Raw genomic sequence first — 21130 nt, forward strand, 5'->3', positions numbered from 1 at the left:
TACTACTGTAGTAGGCATGGGCTTTGTGGCTATCTTGGCCACAATAATGCGTTCACTATGCTGTTTGTAGTAGCTAACCTGCACTCCTATTTTTTTATTCATTATTAAACCTACTCCTGCATTAACCCTATTTGATTTTGTATTTCTAACCTGACCAAAAGTCTTGTTCCTCCTGCCACCGAACTTCACTAATTCCCACTATATCTAACTTTAACCTATCCATTTCCCTTTTTAAATTTTCTAACCTACCTGCCCGATTAAGGGATCTGACATTCCACGCTCCGATCCGTAGAATGCCAGTTTTCTTTCTCCTGATAACGACGTCCTCTTGAGTAGTCCCCACCCAAGAGGACGCTATCATCATTTAATCATACAGTAAAGCTGCATGTCCTCAGGAAAAATTACGGCTGTAGTTTCCCCTTGCTGTCAGCCGTTCGCAGTACCAGCACAGCAAGGCCGTTTTGGTTAATGTTACAAGGCCAGATCAGTCAATCATCCAGACTGTTGCCCCTGCAACTACTGAAAAGGCTGCTGCCCCTCTTCAGGAACCACTTGTTTGTCTGGCCTCTCAACAGATACCCCTCCGTTGTGGTTGCACCTACGGTACGGCCATCTGTATCGCTGTGGCACGCAAGCCTCGCCACCAACGGCAAGGTCCATGGTTCATGGGAGGGGGTGGGGGGGTGGGGTGGGGGTACAAGCATAGCATTCTGTATTACTTCATTTCCGTATTTCTAACATTTAAAAATTGTATGTCGACTTTAGATGACACGTTAATCATAGATGTTATTATCTCTGTTCATTAACGTACTTTCAGTCATGTTTTGAACTTTGTCCAGCTACACTTTATTAACTAATGTTTCGCTGCAAGGGATATCGGATTCTGAGTGCATTAATATAGAGTATGTCGTCCTTCTTTTCAAACATTCATATACCCATTTCTTCTTTCCTTATTGTCTTTTGGGCATGCAGTTGTAGTAATTAAAGTAGGCACAAATGCAGCGATCAAAAACAAACGATTAGCTTACATTCGCATTCTGTATACAGCGTTCCTTTCTTGTTGCTCCCATGGCAATGGACCGTTTATATCGCAATCAGTAAGCGTAAAGGTAAGCTACCGTACTTACAGATGGATCTATATTTATACTTGGCAGAACTAATTACATACTGACGTAATCATCGGAATTGCTTTCGATTCCAAAAATATATAAATATTTCGATTTCGGAAAAGAAGCTCTGTATTTCACCAAGATGTGGAAGAAGAAGGTCCCTTACGTACTGGTTGTATCGAGTAAGATGTGGAGGCAGCGGTTTGAAAGCGGACAGAAGAAATACGAGGAAGGGCGTCCTTTACCTGAGGGATCGCTACCTGGCGAAGAGGATGTGTGGCAAATGTCCGGCGTGGCAAATGTCCGGCATTCGTGCGCTTTAGTGGCATTCTCGGCACCCCTCTACTTTCCCTCTTCCACGAAGGCTGGTGCGCTGCACTTGCTAGCAGGTATCGAGACTAGTCTCTGCCGCTTCTATGTTGGCTTTTAACACGGAAGTGAACAGTCGCGCGGTTTGTGTTCATAGTCATTCTTCTGAGCTTTTAGCGCATATTTTCGTTGTGTCGCCAACATGAGTGAGCCAGCAACTGAGTACCTTATAGAATTTTTATTAAAAATGCCTTTTTCTACGTTAACGAACGAAAAAAGTGCGAATTGAACGACAAACGACCTTTTCCTGTACTAGTGTAGTTTGAAGTGAAGCCAAACAAAAACGCACTTTTCAGACAGCCTGGTACGAAAAGTATACTTGGCTGACTGCGAATGTAGTTAATAACAGATTATATTGTTACATATGTCTTCTGTTCGGTGGTGAAAAGAAATGGTGCAGTGAGGGGATTTGTATAATAAAGAACTTTGACAGGAAAGCACAAAAGCATCAGATATCAAAACGTCACCTGCAGAACAAAGAATTATTTCAGTTATTGGGCAAAAGTAGAATTCAGCACGCCCTTTCTGAAGCCACTCGTCTGGCGGCAACGAAATAAAATGAACAAGTTGCATCCAACAGCAGAGTGCTGGCTCGTCTTATTCAGGCAATTGTATGTATTTGTAAACAAGAACTAGCCTTCTGCGGCCATCGAGAACACGAATCCTCTATCAACTACGGTAACTATCTGGAATTGGATTTACTAGCTCAAGCAGAGCAGTTAATCCGAGACCATCTGTCATCATCTTCAACCTCCAGATATACAGAATGATGTAATAGAAATGATAACTTTGGCTGTTAATGAGAAAATAAAATCAGAAATTCAGAACTGCAATTTCATTTCGATTCAGGCTGATGAAACATTAGACACGTCATGCAAGAGTCAAATGATTATAATATTCAGGTACTGTGTTGCAGACAAAATTGAGGAAAGATTCGTTGGATTTTACGATGTTTCTGAAGATAAAACTGCTGAAGGTTTGTCAAACATTATTCATGCAGTATGGAAAGAATGGAATGTGGTAAGAAAAGTGGTTAGTCAAACAGATGATGACGCTTCAGTAATGGAGGGCAGAGAAGGAGGACTGCAACAATTGGTGAAGCAGTTCTGTCGGCATGCGCTGTTTTTTCATTGCTACGCGCTCTACCTGAATTTGGTACTGTTACACGCCTCCAGAATCATATGACAAGTACGCATGTTTGTGATTCCATTCGTTTTTCAGCCAATCATCAAAAAGGAACTGTATTGCCAACTGAGAAAGGATTTAAACTGCCACACGCGAGCAACACTCGCTGAAACTTTCGTTCCAGGGAAGTTTCAACAATATCTAGTCATTTCTCAGAGTTATATGGTGCTTTTAATTATATAATTGATGATACAGACTCTCAATGGGACCCAGAATCTTTTATCTGTGCTGCGGGAATGAATCGACGAATGGATGATCCTACGTTTGTCTACTTGCTTTGCTTCTACCGAGGGTGCTTTGTTTATGTCGATCATCTCTTTAATGTTTTCAGTCAAAATGTGTCCGTATAATTGCTAGCCACGGCGAAATAAGAGCTGTTTTGAGAAACTTGTGACAATTAAGAACGTAAACATTCGTTGATGAATGCATTAAATGCAGCTTGTGTTTGAATGGCAACATATCATCCTGTGACAGTCAAAAGACACCTCTCAGGGCATTAACTTACGAGATAATGGATTTGCAAATTGTTTAGATGGAAAGGAGATTTAAAGACTTTATCCCAAATTCAGTTTGTTGAACTTCTGAACGGAAAGTGTTTCCCACACTATCAAAAAGAATTCCCAAAGTTGAAACTGCTTCAGTTATTAGAACAGTAGCCTTTTTACGAACAAGAACAACTTGAGCACGAACTGTGTAACATATACGCTGATGAGAAAAAAACGCTTATCTCCAAGAATCCTCTTAAGTACATTGTCAACAATGATTTAAACTCTATGTATGAAGAAACAACGAAGTTCCTGCTTTTGGTTTTGACCTTACCCGCAATTATAGCAAGCGTAGAACGAGTGAAGAATTATTTAAGGAATTCAATGTCCAACACTCGGCTGTCGTGTTTGAGCACGTTAGCAACAGAAAAGACACTACTTGGAGAGCTATCCAGTGCTCAGATCTTTGTAGGTCGAGTTATAGACTTATTCGTGTAAAGAAAAGACAGGCGCATTACCCTTGTGTACAAGAAAATATAAGTGGTTCTTCTCTTGCTGCTGGAGTTCTACAAATTTCTCATCCTTTCTTGAACAAGTTAGTTATTACTATTATTAATATTATTATTATTAGTGGCAGTGGTAGTGGTAGTGGTTGTAGTAGTAGTAGTAGTTGTTGTTTTATTTGATGCATTTTGTTTCATTTGTTTAAATTATTGTGTATTGTACTATTTTGTCTCCCTATAATAACTGTAGAGTCTCCCCAACCTTTACATCCACGCTACGCCACTGGAAGCCGTCACTAGTGTCAAAGTGAAACGTAGTCCACGAAATAGGACTATGTCTCTAATCCAGCTGTTATCGATCTACATAATTATACAAGTCTCCAGTAAGCGATTCTGATGATTTCATTTTCTTTATTGCCTTCCTCGAAATTGGCATATAATCTATATCTATATGCGAAAATAACAGTTTATTTCATTCTGCCTCCTATTATTGTCTGTATTTTACATCGGTCTCAATAAGTGGCCTACACTAGTTATATTCATAATTCTGCTCGTTGTAATGTTAACACGTGCCAGAAATAAGGGAAAATTTCCGAGCAGCTATCGCCGTGAAATGCATAGCGATGGGTCGTGCGCGAGCGCGCGCGCGCGCGCGCGCGTGTGTGTGTGTGTGTGTGTGTGTGTGTGTGCGCGGCCGTGTGAACGAATGCCTTTGATTTTTATATGCATCCAATGGCGAGGTTGTCAGCGTCCTTACGAAAATTTTGTGGGAACAAATGTGGTTGAAACGTCTGATTTATCACAAAACAAGTATCGAATGAGACGTGAGAACCATGAAATGGGAATAAGCGAGGACTCATGTTATAATGAGCAACAACGCTAGTTCAGCAACTTTCCACAAATATGTTGGCATATCTGTGTCATGGAAGAAGTCTAAGCAAACAATCCTACAGCTATGTTAAGGTCACTCTTAACATCTCAACACTTAGATCTTGACATGTTACCTGCAGTCGACATAACAAAGCACCTGATTCGCGTCGCCCATGAGCAGTAGTGTGCAAAAACTCATTTAACAGATTTATTTATCCTAATTTCGTGTACCGTTATTACTGTTATTTAGGCAACGAATAATGAACACACGTAGAAACTGTGTTCCTTGGCAATCCATAGTAATATATTTGAGTAGTTAAATGTAAAATATTATATTTCTATAGATTCGGAATGGAATGGGCAGACTCACATTCTGTGTCGTGTGTGTTACTTAAGTAGTGTACGAGTACCCTTTTTCTTCATGTAGCTTAGCTCGGTGCTTCAGGAATCAAAATAAAATGGCGCAGCCTGTTCATAAAGTGGACCGTTGGCGGTAATTCGTTTTTAGTATTTGAAAGGGAGCACCACTGCAACAGTCGAAGGTGAGTTGCGGAAGTACGGCAAAAATTCACCGTCATATAAATCTAAGTTGCCGTGGCGGAAACGTTTCCAGTGTGGCCAGAGAATTACGAATGACGCAGAAGAAAGTGGCATAATATCCCTCCGTGAAGAAGCCGATCTTGGAAGAAAAGTGGTTGCTCTGGAACCCGAAAACCGGTCTTTGACAATAGGGGCATACTACCATAAACGTCTAACGAGACTCTGTAAGCTCTCTAGACGAAGCTTCGCGGTAAGACATCTATCATACCAATTTTGATCTAGAACAACGCTCCACCTCACTCATCACAGGACGCACTTAAACAGGCTGATTCTTCGAGCCCCACCGGCCCCGGCCAGCGCTCTTCTCTGTGTTCCCCTGGCATGGCATCCAGTGACTTCCTCTTTCCCCCAGTGAAGAGTCCATTTCGTGGCAAGAATTTCCAGAATGCCGACACGCTGACTTTCGTAGCGAAACCTTTCCTCAATACACACAATGAAAACTCCTGCAAATTAGGTCTCAGTTACATTAACTTGCAATGAGGAAATTATGTCACATTGAAAGGCAAATATGCACAGAAACATTCACATCATCGCCGAGTTTCGCCTGATTTTTTCGACTTAAAATTTTAAATTTTATGCCTACCTTGTGTATTTCATACAATTTAATCGTTTCCAGAATGAGATTTTCACTCTACAGCGGAGTGTGCGCTCTTATGAAACTCGCTGGCAGATTAAAACTGTGTGAAGGACCGAAACTCGAACTTGAGGCCTTTGCCTATCGCGGGCAAGTGCTCTACCATCTGAGCTACCCAAGCACACCTCACGCCCCGTCCTCACAGCTTTACTTCCGCCAGTACCTCGTCTTCTACTTTCAAAACTTCACAGAAGCACTTCTGCAGTTGCCCGCGAAAGGCAAACGTCCCGAGTTCGAGTCTCTGTCCGGCACACAGTTTTAATCTCCCAGGAAGTTTCAATTTAATCGTTGATCGTCACCCCGCAAGTGTCCGTCGTGGTGGGAACAGTGTTGTGTGTAGTTGCTAGTGCATTATGTCGGGCCTAAGTGAGGTCAAACTTGGGAAGTTGTTGGTGCTCCTATAGCGGATGCTTCCATAACCAAGGTACCAGAGGTGTTTGTGTTTTAGGAGACATCGTATCGCAGATTTGTACCGCATATAGAAGGAAAAAAAAAAACATCAACCGCTAAATCACAGCGTGGACGACAGTTCGTGTTGAGTGATTGTACTCTTTCCCGTGCCCTTATGTGTTCTTCACACATGCCATTTCTTATCACGAAGTAAATTTGTGAAAATCGGTGCAATCTAGTTATTAGGTACTAGACCGTTGACATTTGTATGGTTTTGGTTTAAGTTTTGGGTTTCGCTTCTGTATTGAGATATTAGTTTTGTCCGAAGTATTATTCCTTGTTTTCTAAATGTGTTTCCAATTTGTGAGTTGATTGGGAAGATTAATTTATGCTATTTTCTTCTAACTATGCTACTTGTTTTAGTTTTTTCATTGTTTATGTCACTGTGTTGTCAGCGAATCTTCATCTGTATCTTGTTCATATCTTTGTGTTTGCTTGTTGGAAGATGCCTTTTTTGTTAACTTCATCTTCTAGTGTTTCTTTGTGTCCATTTTTAATGCTGCCTGTTTTAAAATGGTTATTTCCTTCAGTAATTTGTTTAGGAATAAGTTTACCGATCTGTTTATCGTTTATCTGACTACAGCTTGTTCATATTTCCTTGGGAAGTTTGACGTTTCGTTTACTATGGTTTCCATTGTGTGGGTTTTCTCTACAACGTGAAATATGTTCTTGTGATTGTCCTGTCCCTTGGTTAGGAATTTGAGATGAACGAAAACAGTTTTCAACGTCTTCGTCATTATCTTTACGACGAGAGCACCGGTTTCATTGAGCTCAGGCGATGCATTGTTTAGGTGAGTGATACGACCGGCTTCCAGCGACAAGTGAAACGTCAGGTGTCACCCCCCTCCGCTGTGGAGGAGCCTGTGCAGACTCGTCGCTGGCGGTGCCTATCGGAAAGCCGTATTTCGCACTAAGCCCTCGCCTGCGACCTGCCCCCCCCCCCCCCTCACTCCCCTTGCCACTAGTGTGTCCACGGAGGTAACGGCGTTTCTCGTAAGCTCTTCCACGCAATCGACTTCTCTTGTAAACAGAGGCGGCTCGTGGTACACACGGCTTGCTCTCCCCATCCCTCACCTACTCGTCTGGAATAAGCTGCTGTCTCTTGTTGCACTTCGTGCGACGTAGTCTACTGCGCAACGCATGCTCCAACCAATTGGTATTCGTACTGCCAACATTACGATCAATAATTCAGCACTGTCTCCCTTTTATATAAGTAGTCCCGCATATATTCACTTCAGATATCTCCTGACATATTAAAATGTTGTTCAGAAAGTAAGTAACGAACGCCTTTTCAGACAATTTTACTTGGCTTTCTTGTAAAACTGGCAATCTATTGCTTGTCAGAAATGCATTTAAATTTTTTTTTCTTTTTTCTTTTTTTTTGTGAAATAGAAGCGATTGAGTGACGTAGGAGAGAATGTCCATACGTGAAGTAATTTGAATTACAAATTTTATTATGATTAACCAAAAGGATCCTTAATATTTACTACGTCTAATTTACTCCGATTAATATTGAAAAGTTTACTGCGTACGCAAGAAAAGGTATTAATTAAGAAAGATGCTGTTTACATACCACGACTTTTCCAAGCCCTATGGACTAATGGTAGTGAGTTCGTATATCACACGGTTCAAATATTGAAACGGAAACGCATGTTTTTACCTAAGATATAATAAAATGCATTATACATTTCATGTTATTAAGCAAAACTCCTTTTTCAAGGAGAAAAAAGTTTAGCGCTTGTGTATTTTGCACGTTTTGTACCCAGATTTTCTTACGCTTTTTATTCCAGATTGATTTGTTGTACGTAAGTATGCAGTTCGGTATGAAGTCAAATTTAGAAAACAACTTCTTACAAGCTGTAAAAATATTATACAATATATTTTCGATTACCCTCAGTAAACTTGTTATTTGTTGTTGTTTTGAGTCTTTGATTTTAAATTTTATGCTATGTATCAGAAATTCCTTACTGGAAAACGTATGAGAAATGTTACTTCATTCCGATTGTTCAGTCGCAACTTCCTGTAATTATTTTACTGACTATCCACAGAATACATCGGCTAACCATCTTATCGGCCTTCTTAGCGCCTCCTCTTGCTGAGAAGTGAAAATAGCCCCCTTTTTTTAAGGGGTTTTGTATTTTTGCAGAGTTTTCTTTCCTTTTGAGGGGAGCTGTTTGCTGCTGTTATTCAATTTACTTTCCTGTAAGATTTAATGATTTTTGTATTGTTTGATATTTATCTTGTGTTTCCAAATCCACAGCATCAGAGCATTGTGTTTTAGTTTTACTACGATTAACATGCTTCTTTAAAACTTTATGAGTTTATCATTGGAAGCGCCGGTAGCCATGGCGATCTCCCATGGCTACCAGTTCGGCACAGTCTGAGAAAGACTTAGACAACACTAATTAAAATAATTAAGAATCTACGGAACTCAAGTTTAATAAGAAGTTTATCAGTACAAAATGACCACACATCAAAAAGTAACAAGTACAGATACTACGCAAAAAAATTAGAAATAAGAATAGAAGATCACAAAACAAACAGGAGGATATAACACAGCAAAATATCCTCCATTCAGTTCATTTAATAGATGTAGTGAGGGCAGAACCGGTCGAAGTGTGGAGCTACTAAAAGAAAGAATAAAACTACTTGCCTGAGCTACCTTCCTACCGGTAAAACCCTCATTCACATGAATCGAAAGTGTGAAATTTGTCTTCAAGATAAGGGTAGCTCACGCATTCCATATTCCCTCTCAGAGAAGTCAAATGAACTGAAATGTCTTCATGACCTACGTCAGTCGTATAGTAGACTGGACTTCTTTCCTAAATAGCTGTCCCTAAATCATTAAATTGCTAGAAGATAGACATATTTTTCATCTCCCGACCGCTGTTGATCAGACGGTTTTCGGGCAATGTCGCTTACCTTCAGATAATTTATCATAGTGACAACGTAACTGAAGTCTTAAAGTCTTAAACGAACTATGGTTTTCTCTGTCATATAGCAAGAAAAATACAATCTTTTCCCTAAATTGGCAAATTGTCGCTTAAAATGTACGAACGTTTAAGAGTGTAGCTGCTGTAGAAGATGCAGTCAATCGGCCCTAGACCTCATTTCACTACTCACATTGTGACGCCTTACTTTTTTCAAGTGCGCCAGTTCTTACTACAGCTGTGGACACTTATGCAGAGTTATGTAGTGGCAACGCAGATAACAATAAATTCCCCTAGCGATGTCCCTGCTTTAAATAAAGTGGCACTCTCCACATCGACGTTTAGTAACTAGGTAGTAACTAAGTTTAGTAACTAAGTTAACCTTGCATAGGGACTTGGCCACTGTAGCTTCGGAGCCACCACCACTTCCACTTCAAAATACGTGTAGGATCCATGTTACACCTAGATGCAGCTATTGGCTTATCTGCAGAAGTTTCAGTAGCTGGCTGAGCTCCAGATTGTTGTTCACACTGCGTTTTGTAATCGATGCCATAACCCAGTATCAATAAACGAATCTTGCACCCGACCTATTTTCGCGCTGAATATACAGAACACAAGAATCAAATATAATACACATATAACACAGCACTATAATCAATCTACAAATCACTGACTACTAGAGAATACATACAATACATGACGCGCTCTTGTTAAAGAGTTTCTGTGTTAGAAGTCTGGCACAAGATTCAATACTAAAATACTCTTATGATGATGACGAACGAGTCGTCGCCAATGTTGACTGGTGGCCAATGCTAAATAGAAACATATAAATCACAGCAGGTATGTCAGTAACGGCGACAAGGTGCTGGCTGCATGGTCTTGATCTGCAACGACTAAAATAATTACAAGTCGTTGGTAAAAATAGTATATATTGTACTTAACTGGTTGTACACGATTCTTCTTGGCTGCATACATATAAACAAATAGCTATTAAGGCCTCACTTAGGCCATCTACATCTACATCTACATTTATACTCCGCAAGCCACCCAACGGTGTGTGGCGGAGGGCACTTTACGTGCCACTGTCATTACCTCCCTTTCCTGTTCCAGTCGCGTATGGTTCGCGGGAAGAACGACTGTCTGAAAGCCTCCGTGCGCGCTCTAATCTCTCTAATTTTACATTCGTGATCTCCTCGGGAGGTATAAGTACGGGGAAGCGATATATTTGATACCTCATCTAGAAACGCACCCTCTCGAAACCTGGCGAGCAAGCTACACCGCGATGCAGAGCGCCTCTCTTGCAGAGTCTGCCACTTGAGCTTATTAAACATCTCCGTAACGCTATCACGGTTACCAAATAACCCTGTGACGAAACGCGCCGCTCTTCTTTGGATCTTCTCTATCTCCTCCGTCAGACCGATCTGGTACGGATCCCACACTGATGAGCAATACTCAAGTATTGTTAGAGGTTGCTTCCTATCAGCTGAAAGCTATGCTACTTTACTACTTGACGTCTCTAGCAACAGTGGACGAGAGCTCGCTAGAAACTTGATAAAAGGCGCGGAGCGGTGCTAGTCTGCTCGTGGGTCCAACGATACTAATACGGACCGTGGACAATAACTGCGACCCCTAACAAGTGTGGTATCGAACGTTGATACCACAAAGACAGTTCGCTAATCTTGCCTGAATTAACAACAGCTGAGTCTAGAAGTTCGTTTGTGAAGGTCGAGACTACTCACCCACAGCGAGTGCAATCACTTCCACGGTAAGCTTGAAACAAAATTTACAAAAACAGAGATTACAAACTGTAAAAGTTTTGAAACACACAAATTTCCTCCATAATTGATACTGACAATTCAGTACGTCATTTTTTACATGGCGTCAGAGAAATAAAGGGAGATAAATTTAAACTGCGATCAGTTACAATGAATATTAAACTTGAAGAGTTAAAACTGAAATGAAAATTACTTAAACGTTAAGTTAAATGTTAATGTGCTTCACAAAGAAGTATCTCCCCTTAATTAAGAATACCCTTAAATGGATCTAAGCTTTCAAGACTGTACAGCTATGCCTATGTGTAATATATTTACTTTAATGATGCAGGATCGTGCAGTACGCGTAATGATGAAATCGTAGCGATACGAAGCTGTAGCCTCTGCACCACTGCTGTTGTGCGCCGCTCTCTTGAAAAGTTTTTTCAAGGCTATTTCTCACGTTAGATATGTGTCGTCATATGCACTCGTAGCACATTCTGGGATCTATGAATGCAGGCGTCTCTGTTTTGGTGGGAGAAAAAATAAGTAAATTGTAGTTCCATTGGAAAGATGGCCTATTGCGACGGAACCGAACCGCATGCAGGCTCGAACCAACACTCACAAAACCGAGAGATGAATGTCTAATAGTACATGTGTGTAAACTTGAAGCACAAATTTCCAAGGTTGTTAAAATGATGAAATTGCTCACCTTTGAATAAATATTTATTGATACGATAGTTCTCTTTAACAAAACTACAAATTTCGTATTTCCATTCACAAGATAGTAAGCCTCAGCGTTTAGCAGCAGCATTTGAAATACCTCTGTAGATAACAATTCTGTGGAAAGTTGCATTAAACAGATATTTTACTGGACGAGCGACGCGAGGTGTCATGAAAACTGTCGTTTTTGCGCTCTTCCAAAGCAGGAATCACATGGTGTAGTACGAGGTCTCCATAATGTGCAGACGTCACGATACATCTGACAGGCCTTCTGGGTGTATTATCTTCAAAGAAAAACGGACCGAGATTAAAGGTGCACTTGAATCCACACCACAGAATCACATACGGCGAGCGCAATGGCTCTTCGTGCACAACAAACGGTTTAATAGTGTAGCAAATTCCGCAGTTCTCCGTATTCACTGTGCTCTGTACTGCATTACGTGCCTAGTCACTGCATAGAATATTGCTGGCCACACACTAACAACTTCAGTCCGTGCTAGAAATCGAAGAGCAAATTCAGAACGTTGCTGCAGATCATGAGGTTTCAGTTGCTGCTCCATGTGGATCTTGCTCGGGTGCCAGTGTGAAACAGACCGCAAAACATTCGTTACTATTGACTACGAGATGAACAATCCTCTTGACACAACACGAGCAGTAGCGCTACACGGGGAACGTGCTGCGTGGTCAGTTGCAGCAACGGCAACCTTGTCAATAACTCCCACTGGTATAGGATGCCTGCCTCTTCCACGCGCCGTACTAAGCTCACTCGTGTTCTCGAATTTCACTACGGTCCTCTTTAAATCATTTGATGGCATTTGCCTCTACTCTCTTAATGCATAACTGTAATTGCTGTCGTTCGTATAAAAAATTTCACTAGTAGCACATCGTCTTTTTTCTCGATGGCCACACTGTTCACTCACCTTAGGGCACTGCATGGATCTCATATCGTCGTACTAGCAGTGTACAGCGCCATATTTGCACCTGACAGCCAAAGCTGGATTTTCTTTTTTCTGAATAAATCGGTTCCCAATTATGCATTAGTATATCTACCAAGTTTTCCTGCCACACGGTAATTACAGTCCGCACTGGGCCTCCTTGAGTTCTTGCACTTTAATTTTAACTACCGTGTATACCGGGCTGTTTTCATTCTCAGACCGCTTGGTCGACCACCTCTGTGTGTGTGTGCGGGAGACCAGGTAGTAAATTTATCTTCCCCAACTCACTAACATAGAAAAAAGCAACAAATATTATTCGAAACCCTCAGCTATCAACAGGTGTTGTTGATATACCTCAATGGGTATTGCTGAAGATTTGTGCCCCGACCAGGACTCGAACCAGGGATCTCCTGCTTACATGGCAGACGCTCTATCCATCTGAGCCACCGAGAGCACAGAAGATAGCGCGAGTGCAGGGACTTATCCCTTGCACGCTTCCCGTGAGCCCCACATTCTCAACTGTCCACAACCTACATTCGTATTGAAACTTCCTGGCAGATGAAAACTGTGAGCCGGACCGAGACTTGAACTCGGGACCTTTGCTTTTCCCCGGCAAGTGCTCTACCAACTGAGCTACCAAGCACGACTCACGCCCCGTCCTCTCAGCTTTACTTCTGACAGTACCTCATCTCCTACCTCACAAAGTTTGCAGAAGCTCTCCTGCGAACCTTCGCGTGAGTCGTGCTTGGGTAGCTCATTTGGTAGAGCACTTGCCCGCGAAGAGCAAAGGTCCCGAGTTCGAGTCTGGATCCGGCACACAGTTTTAATCTGCCAGGAAGTTTCATATCAGCGCACACTCCGCTGCAAAGTGAAAATCTCATTCTGGATACATTCGTACTGTATTTGCCCATTCACTCATGGGAATGTAGGTCTCACGGAAAGCATGCAAGGCATAAGTCCCTGGAGCACCGGTATTCTCTGTGCCCCCGGTGGCGCAGATGGATAGAGCGTCTTTCACGTAAGTAGGAGATCCCTGGTTCGAGTCCCGCTCGGGGCACACATTTTCAGCTGTCCCCATTGAGGTATATCAACAACACCCGTTGGCAACTGGGGGTTTCGATTACTTGTCATTTCTTTCTAGAGAAGATGCTTGGTCTTCATTGGTATCTGTTCTTTGAAACAATTATTATCTTCAAATAGTACACTCCTGGAAATGGAAAAAAGAACACATTGACACCGGTGTGTCAGACCCACCATACTTGCTCCGGACACTGCGAGAGGGCTGTACAAGCAATGATCACACGCACGGCACAGCGGACACACCAGGAACCGCGGTGTTGGCCGTCGAATGGCGCTAGCTGCGCAGCATTTGTGCACCGCCGCCGTCAGTGTCAGCCAGTTTGCCGTGGCATACGGAGCTCCATCGCAGTCTTTAACACTGGTAGCATGCCGCGACAGCGTGGACGTGAACCGTATGTGCAGTTGACGGACTTTGAGCGAGGGCGTATAGTGGGCATGCGGGAGGCCAGGTGAACGTACCGCCGAATCGCTCAACACGTGGGGCGTGAGGTCTCCACAGTACATCGATGTTGTCGCCGGTGGTCGGCGGAAGGTGCACGTGCCCGTCGACCTGGGACTGGACCGCAGCGACACACGGATGCACGCCAAGACCGTAGGATCCTACGCAGTGCCGTAGGGGACCGCACCGCCACTTCCCAGCAAATTAGGGACACTGTTGCTCCTGGGGTATCGGCGAGGACCATTCGCAACCGTCTCCATGAAGCTGGGCTACGGTCCCGCACACCGTTAGGCCGTCTTCCGCTCACGCCCCAACATCGTGCAGCCCGCCTCCAGTGGTGTCGCGACAGGCGTGAATGGAGGGACGAATGGAGACGTGTCGTCTTCAGCGATGAGAGTCGCTTCTGCCTTGGTGCCAATGATGGTCGTATGCGTGTTTGGCGCCGTGCAGGTGAGCGCCACAATCAGGACTGCATACGACCGAGGCACACAGGGCCAACACCCGGCATCATGGTGTGGGGAGCGATCTCCTACACTGGCCGTACACCACTGGTGATCGTCGAGGGCACACTGAATAGTGCACGGTACATCCAAACCGTCATCGAACCCATCGTTCTACCATTCCTAGACCGGCAAGGGAACTTGCTGTTCCAACAGGACAATGCACGTCCGCATGTATCCCGTGCCACCCAACGTGCTCTAGAAGGTGTAAGTCAACTACCCTGGCCAGCAAGATCTCCGGATTTGTCCCCCATTGAGCATGTTTGGGACTGGATGAAGCGTCGTCTCACGCGGTCTGCACGTCCAGCACGAACGCTGGTCCAACTGAGGCGCCAGGTGGAAATGGCATGGCAAGCCGTTCCACAGGACTACATCCAGCATCTCTACGATCGTCTCCATGGGAGAATAGCAGCCTGCATTGCTGCGAAAGGTGGATATACACTATACTAGTGCCGACATTGTGCATGCTCTGTTGCCTGTGTCTATGTGCCTGTGGTTCTGTCAGTGTGATCATGTGATGTATCTGACCCCAGGAATGTGTCAATAAATTTTCCCCTTCCTGGGACAATGAATTCACGGTGTTCTTATTTCAATTTCCAGGAGTGTATTTGTTAGCCGAGTTATTCTAAAATGTTTCCTGCGAGTCATTATGTACTTAGGCCCCTGAGTACATAGTATCCACTGCGTATCCATTGTTGGCGGAGAGAACCGAACCGCATCGCTAACAGGGTTGCTCGCAGCCACGCCAGAGGAGGAGAAAACGCAATTTACGTCAGCGAGTGTGCCCACACCGCGCCGGCGACGGTAACCGTATTATCCGGCAGGCAGCGGCACATTAAGGTAATGCGCCGGTAGATTGTTTTGCTAAACAGTTGTACCGACTGTAATGCAGTTTTCTCATTACGAGAGCGGCGCTCACGTTACCTTATGAATGCGTCGGCGGGCGGCGCCCAAAGTGAGCAGCATGTCGAGGGGCTCGAAGTAACAATCCGGCACGTTAGCTTTTATGCCACTCGGCACGAGATCCCCTTCGTACGCGGAGAGTAGCTCTCGCGTTGCAGGCAAAAGAGTGTTAGTGTCGCGCCCGCCGTTGCATTTCCTATATTGCCTGCCTCTACTGCAAAAACATGCTCCGCGCAGCCAGAGTTCGGTTAGTATGCAATGCTGCAGGGATGAAATAACAGACTCCACTGTAAAACTAGGTGCTACGAAAGTGGTAAGCCGCATCACTTTTGTATGTCGTGCATTTCACGAAAATGATATCTTCCTTTCTGTGCTTCGATCAAAAATCATAAAAAATCAGTCTTCAGGCCACGAGTGGCTTACCGGGACCGTCCGACCACCGTGTCATCCTCAGTGGAGGACGCGGAATGGAGGGGCGTAGGGTCAGCACACCGCTCTCCCGGTCGTTATGATGGTATTCTTGACCGAAGCCGCTACTATTCGGTCGAGTAGCTCCTCAATTGGCATCACGAGACTGAGTGCACCCCGAAAAATGGCAACAGCGCATGGCGGCCTGGATGGTCACCCATCCAAGTGCTGACCACGCCCGACAGAGCTTAACTTCGGTTTTCTCACGGGAACCGGTGTATTCACTGCGGCAAGGCCGTTGCCTCGATCAAAAATCATGCAGCATTTTATTTTTTAGACATAAACACCGGTTAATGTCGATCAGTATTCCGTAGATAAAAATCAAATATGAGGAATATTAGTATTTCTAATAGGGTCATTCGCGTGGTTCTAGTTCATTACGGAGGGGCCTCATGGTTGATTCAGTGATTTATTACACTGTTTACTTACTTTAATGTCACCACCTGTCAAAAGCCATAATAATTTCCTTTTGGAGCGCAGACCTCAGCGAGACGTGAGGGTAGAGAGTCACAGAAGTTATGAAAGGTACCGATCGAGATTTGGAGCTATGCTGACTTCAGTGCCGTGGGTGTGCTAGGTTTCTCGGTTCGGATACCAAGGCACGAAGAGCCCAATCGAGGTGGTCTCATAGATTCCCGATTCCGGAAAGTCTGTGGCCAGGGGATTACGGTGAACTCATCCTGTTGCTCCCCCGGTCAGGCACGTACACTGGAAGCTGATGCAGTGCCCCATCCTGATAGTAAATGCCATCTTATCGAGAAAGACCAAACTGCCTGTAGAGTGGGCGTGGTCCCCTAGAAGAGATGCATACTTGTGTTGCTCCAGTGTGTCTTCCACATCACCCAGGGAATACCACGAAAACATTCCCTAGAAAATAACACTGCCTCCTCCGGCCTGAACCCTTCAGACTATTGTTGCAGTGTGTTTGCTTTTAGACGTTTCACACCGTAGACATTATCTGTGCGATGGAGCACAAAACGTGATTCATCTCTAAATACCAACTGTCGGTACTCAGTGGACCTCAACTTGGGGATTTTTTTTTATTTCTTTCCATTCCTTTCTTTGAGTCATCAGTCTTCTGACCCGATTGATGCAGCCCGCCACGAACTCCTCTCCTGTGCCAACCTCATCATCTCAGAGTAGCACTTGCAACCTACGTTCTCATTTATTTGCTGGATGTACTCCAAGTTCTACCTTCCTCTACAGCTTTACCCTCCAGAGCTCCCTGATGTCTTAAGAGATGTCCTGTAATCCTGTTCCTTCTTCTTGTCAGTGTTTTCCATATATTAGCCGCTCGGCTTAGCCGTGCTGTCTAGGGGTGCCTTGCCACGGTTCCCACGTTTCCCCCCCCCCCCCCCCCCCCCCCGTCGGAAGTTCGGATCCTCCCTCGGGCAAGGGTGTATGTGTTGTCCTTAGCGTAAGTTAGTTTAGGTTAGATTAAGTAGTGTAAGCCTAGGGACCGATGACCTCAGCACTATGGTCCCATAGTCCTTACCACCAGTTTTCATATATTACTATAAATAAAATAATGATGTGTAACCTTTCCCGAACAGAAAAAAAATAAAAATAATTAAATGGTTCAAATGGCTCTGAGCACTATGGGACTTAACGGCTGTGGTCATCAGTCCCCTAGAACTTAGAACTACTTAAACCTAACTAACCTAAGGACATCACACACATCCATGCCCGAGGCAGGATTCGAACCTGCGACCGTAGCAGTCGCGCGGATCCGGACTGCGCGCCTAGAACCGCGAGACCACCGCGGCCGGCAAAAATAATTAAATTTGGATAATTAAATTCTTACGTATGAAAACTGATAAATCTTAACTCGTGAAAAACTGATAAATTTTAACGTAAGCAGCGCTACACTATAGCCCTGTGAAATCAATCTCAATCCATCCCTGAGGAATAAACTGAAAAACTCTTACCTCGTGATGGTGTCGCCGGATAACGCTGTCTATATATGTGCTCGCCAATGGCACAGTTTAGTGCAATGCTGTTCTATCTAATAATACTGAATAACATTTGTCTGAGATCTGAATTACCAGAAAAACTGACTTTACTAAGTGACACAGCTGCACAGCTACTCGTCTGATTACTAAAGAGCACATGACTATGATCTGACAAAAATTGTGGAATATTTAAATTTAGATAAATGACTGGATCGGGACTGGCAATGACTTAAGGGGATATTATACTTTTATGGTTTACTGGTAAAAACAACAATATTCCGAAAAATTTTTACGTTATTGATAAAGATCTACAATCCATTACACGGGAGAATTGATTATATTACAAATCTGGGTAAACTGGTGCTGATGAAAGAGGTTGAAACAAAGTCATATTAACATCTCAGACAAGTGACTCAAGTACACGCATGCCAATCAAAATAATAAAATATATGGTTTACTTAATTACACTGTTGATTTTTCATTATATTAACAATTATTCATTTATTCATCATCAGTTCATTCCATGGTACCGTTTAGCTCTGTGGATGATCACAATTATTATTCAGTGGCATTTAATAATTCGTTCTGCAGTGTGAAAACCACTAACTGTAAACTGTGCTGTACCAGCGACAGACTACAACTACACTGTAGCAGCGAGCGACTGAAACAGCCGCAAAGACTGCTATGACCTGCGACTCAATTGCACCTCTCTCTTAACAGGGGCAAAGACATTTTATGTCTCAGGCAGCACCTGTGAATTGTCGTTCCAGCAAGTGAGCAATACACCGAGATTACATTTGCTCCAGCAGGGTGGTGAATCCTTTACAACTTTCCTCTCCGATTCTTCCTTACCTTGCCATTCTACCTAATTTTCAAATTCCTATAGCATCACTTTTCAAATGCTTCGATTCCCTTCTGTTCCGCTTTACCCAAAGTACCATGATATGCTGTGCTCTGAACGTACATTTTTTTCTCAATGTAAGACCTATGTTTGATACTAGTAGACATGCCTTGGCCAGGAATATCGTTTTTGCCAGTGCTAGTCAGCTTTTTATGTCCTCATTCTTCCGTACGTCTCCGGTTATTTTGCTGCCCAGGGTGGAGAATTCCTTAACTTCATATACTTCGTGATCACTAACCTCGACATTAAGTTGCTCCCTGTTCTCATTTATGATACTTCTCGTTACTTCCGTGTTTCTTCGATTTACTGTCAATTCATATTCTGTACTAATTAGACTGTTCATTCCTTTCAACAAATCCAGCAATTCTTCTTCAATTTCGTTGAGAATAGCAATGTCTTCAGCGAATCATTGATATCCATTCACCTTGAATCCTTCTTCTAGTTCCGTCATTGCTCCTTCGATGTATACATTGAGGTGTAGAGACTAAGACTACCTCCCTGTCTTACAACCTTCTTAATCCGAGCACTTCGTTCTTGGTCTTCCACTCTTATTGTTCCCTCCTAGCTCTTGTACATATTCTACATTACCCGTCTTTCCCTATAGCTTACCCATATTTTTCTTGGAATTTTGAACATCTTGCACCCTATAACACTGTCGAACGCTTTTCCAAGGTCGACAAATTCTATGAAGTGTCTTGATTTTTCATTAATCTTGCTTCCACTATGAATGTTAATGTCAGTACTGCCTCTCGGTTGCCTTTACCTCTCCTAAAACCAAACTGATCGTCGTCTTACACACCCTCAATTTCCTTTTCCGTTCTCCTGTTTATTATTCTTGTTAGCAACTTAGATGCGTTAACTGTTAAGCTGAATGTGTGATAAATTCTCGCAGTCTTCGTCTCTTGGAATCTTTGTATTTAAGAGGAAGACGTTTTTCCCAAAGTCATATGGTGTGTCACCAGAGTCATACATTCTACACACCAACGTGAATCAGCGTTTTGTTGCACTTCCCTAAAGATCTTAGAAATTCTGATGGAATATTATCTATCCCTTCTGCCTTATTTGAATTTAAGTCTTCAAAAGCTCTTTCATAATCTGATTCTAATACTGGATAACCTATTTCGTGTATATCGAGTCCTGTTTCTTCTATCACTTTAGTCAGACAAGTCTTCTCCCTCATAGAGGCTTTCAACGTAGTGTTTCCATGTATTCGTCACATCTTCGATCTCTCGTTTGCGTATATCTGTAAAATACCCATTACACTCTTGAAGTTACCACCACTGCATTTAATTTCACCGAAAGTTGTTTTCACTTTCCTGTATGCTGAGTCAGTCCTTCCGACAGTCATTTATTTTACCGAAAACAAAAGAAACAAAAAAAAGAGAAAATAATGCAAATGGCTCTGAGTACTGTGGGACTTAACATCTAAGGTCATTCATCAGTCCCCTAGAACTTAGAACTACTTAAACCTAACTAGCTTAAGGACATTACACACATCCTTGCCCGAGGCAGGATTCAAACCTGCGACCGTAGCAGTCGCGCGGTTCCGGACTGAAGCGCCTAGAACCACTCGGCCAACGCGGCCGGCTTTGTTTTTCCATTTCTTACATTTTTTATTCAGCCATTTTACCTTTGCTTCCATTTCGTCTTAGCTTCCTAGCACTTCCGATTTATTTCAATCCTAAGTGATTTGTATTTCTGTATTCCTGAACATCTTCGACCATTTTCGTACTTCCTAGATTCATCGATCAACTGAAGCATTTCTCTTGTTATCAGTGGTTCCTGCGTAGTTACCCTCTTTGTATCTGCGTTTTTGTTTCCAACTTCCGAGATTGCTCTTTTTAGAAATGACCATTATTCCTCAAGTGAACTATGAACTGATCTACTCATTATCGCAGTCCTTACAGTCTTAGAAATCTTCAAGCTATTTCATTTTTTAGTACTTCCGTATCCAACTTCTTTGCACACCGATCCTTCCTGACCAGTCCCTTAAACTTAAAATCTGCTCTTCATCACTACCAAACTGTTTTCTGAGGCTATAACTGCTCTGGTGTATGCTTTAAAATCCAGTAGCTGATTTCTACCTGACCTTGATGTAATGTAACTGAATATCTCCCAGCCTTTTCCAAGTAAACGTCCTCCTCATGTGATTTTGAAATTTTTTGTAAAATTCGAGTGGTCTTTCTCCTCTCTCATTCCTTGTACTGAGACCATATTTTCCTGTAACGCTTCCTTCTGCACCTGCTACTACAACCACTTTCCAGTCCCACGTGACGATTACATTTTCGTCTCCCTTTACGTACTGAATTACCGTTTAATATTTTCACATACATTCTGTCTCTT

The 21130-nt window shown here is 43.1% G+C and overlaps 1 pseudogene; it reads right to left on the bottom strand.

The window, feature by feature from the left end:
• Positions 1-16059: 16059 nt before the first annotated feature.
• LOC124620488 lies at positions 16060-16177 on the bottom strand (annotated as a pseudogene).
• Positions 16178-21130: the final 4953 nt, after the last annotated feature.

Source organism: Schistocerca americana, chromosome 6 (assembly GCF_021461395.2).
Source record: "Schistocerca americana isolate TAMUIC-IGC-003095 chromosome 6, iqSchAmer2.1, whole genome shotgun sequence".
In the NCBI taxonomy this organism is placed as follows: domain Eukaryota; kingdom Metazoa; phylum Arthropoda; class Insecta; order Orthoptera; family Acrididae; genus Schistocerca; species Schistocerca americana.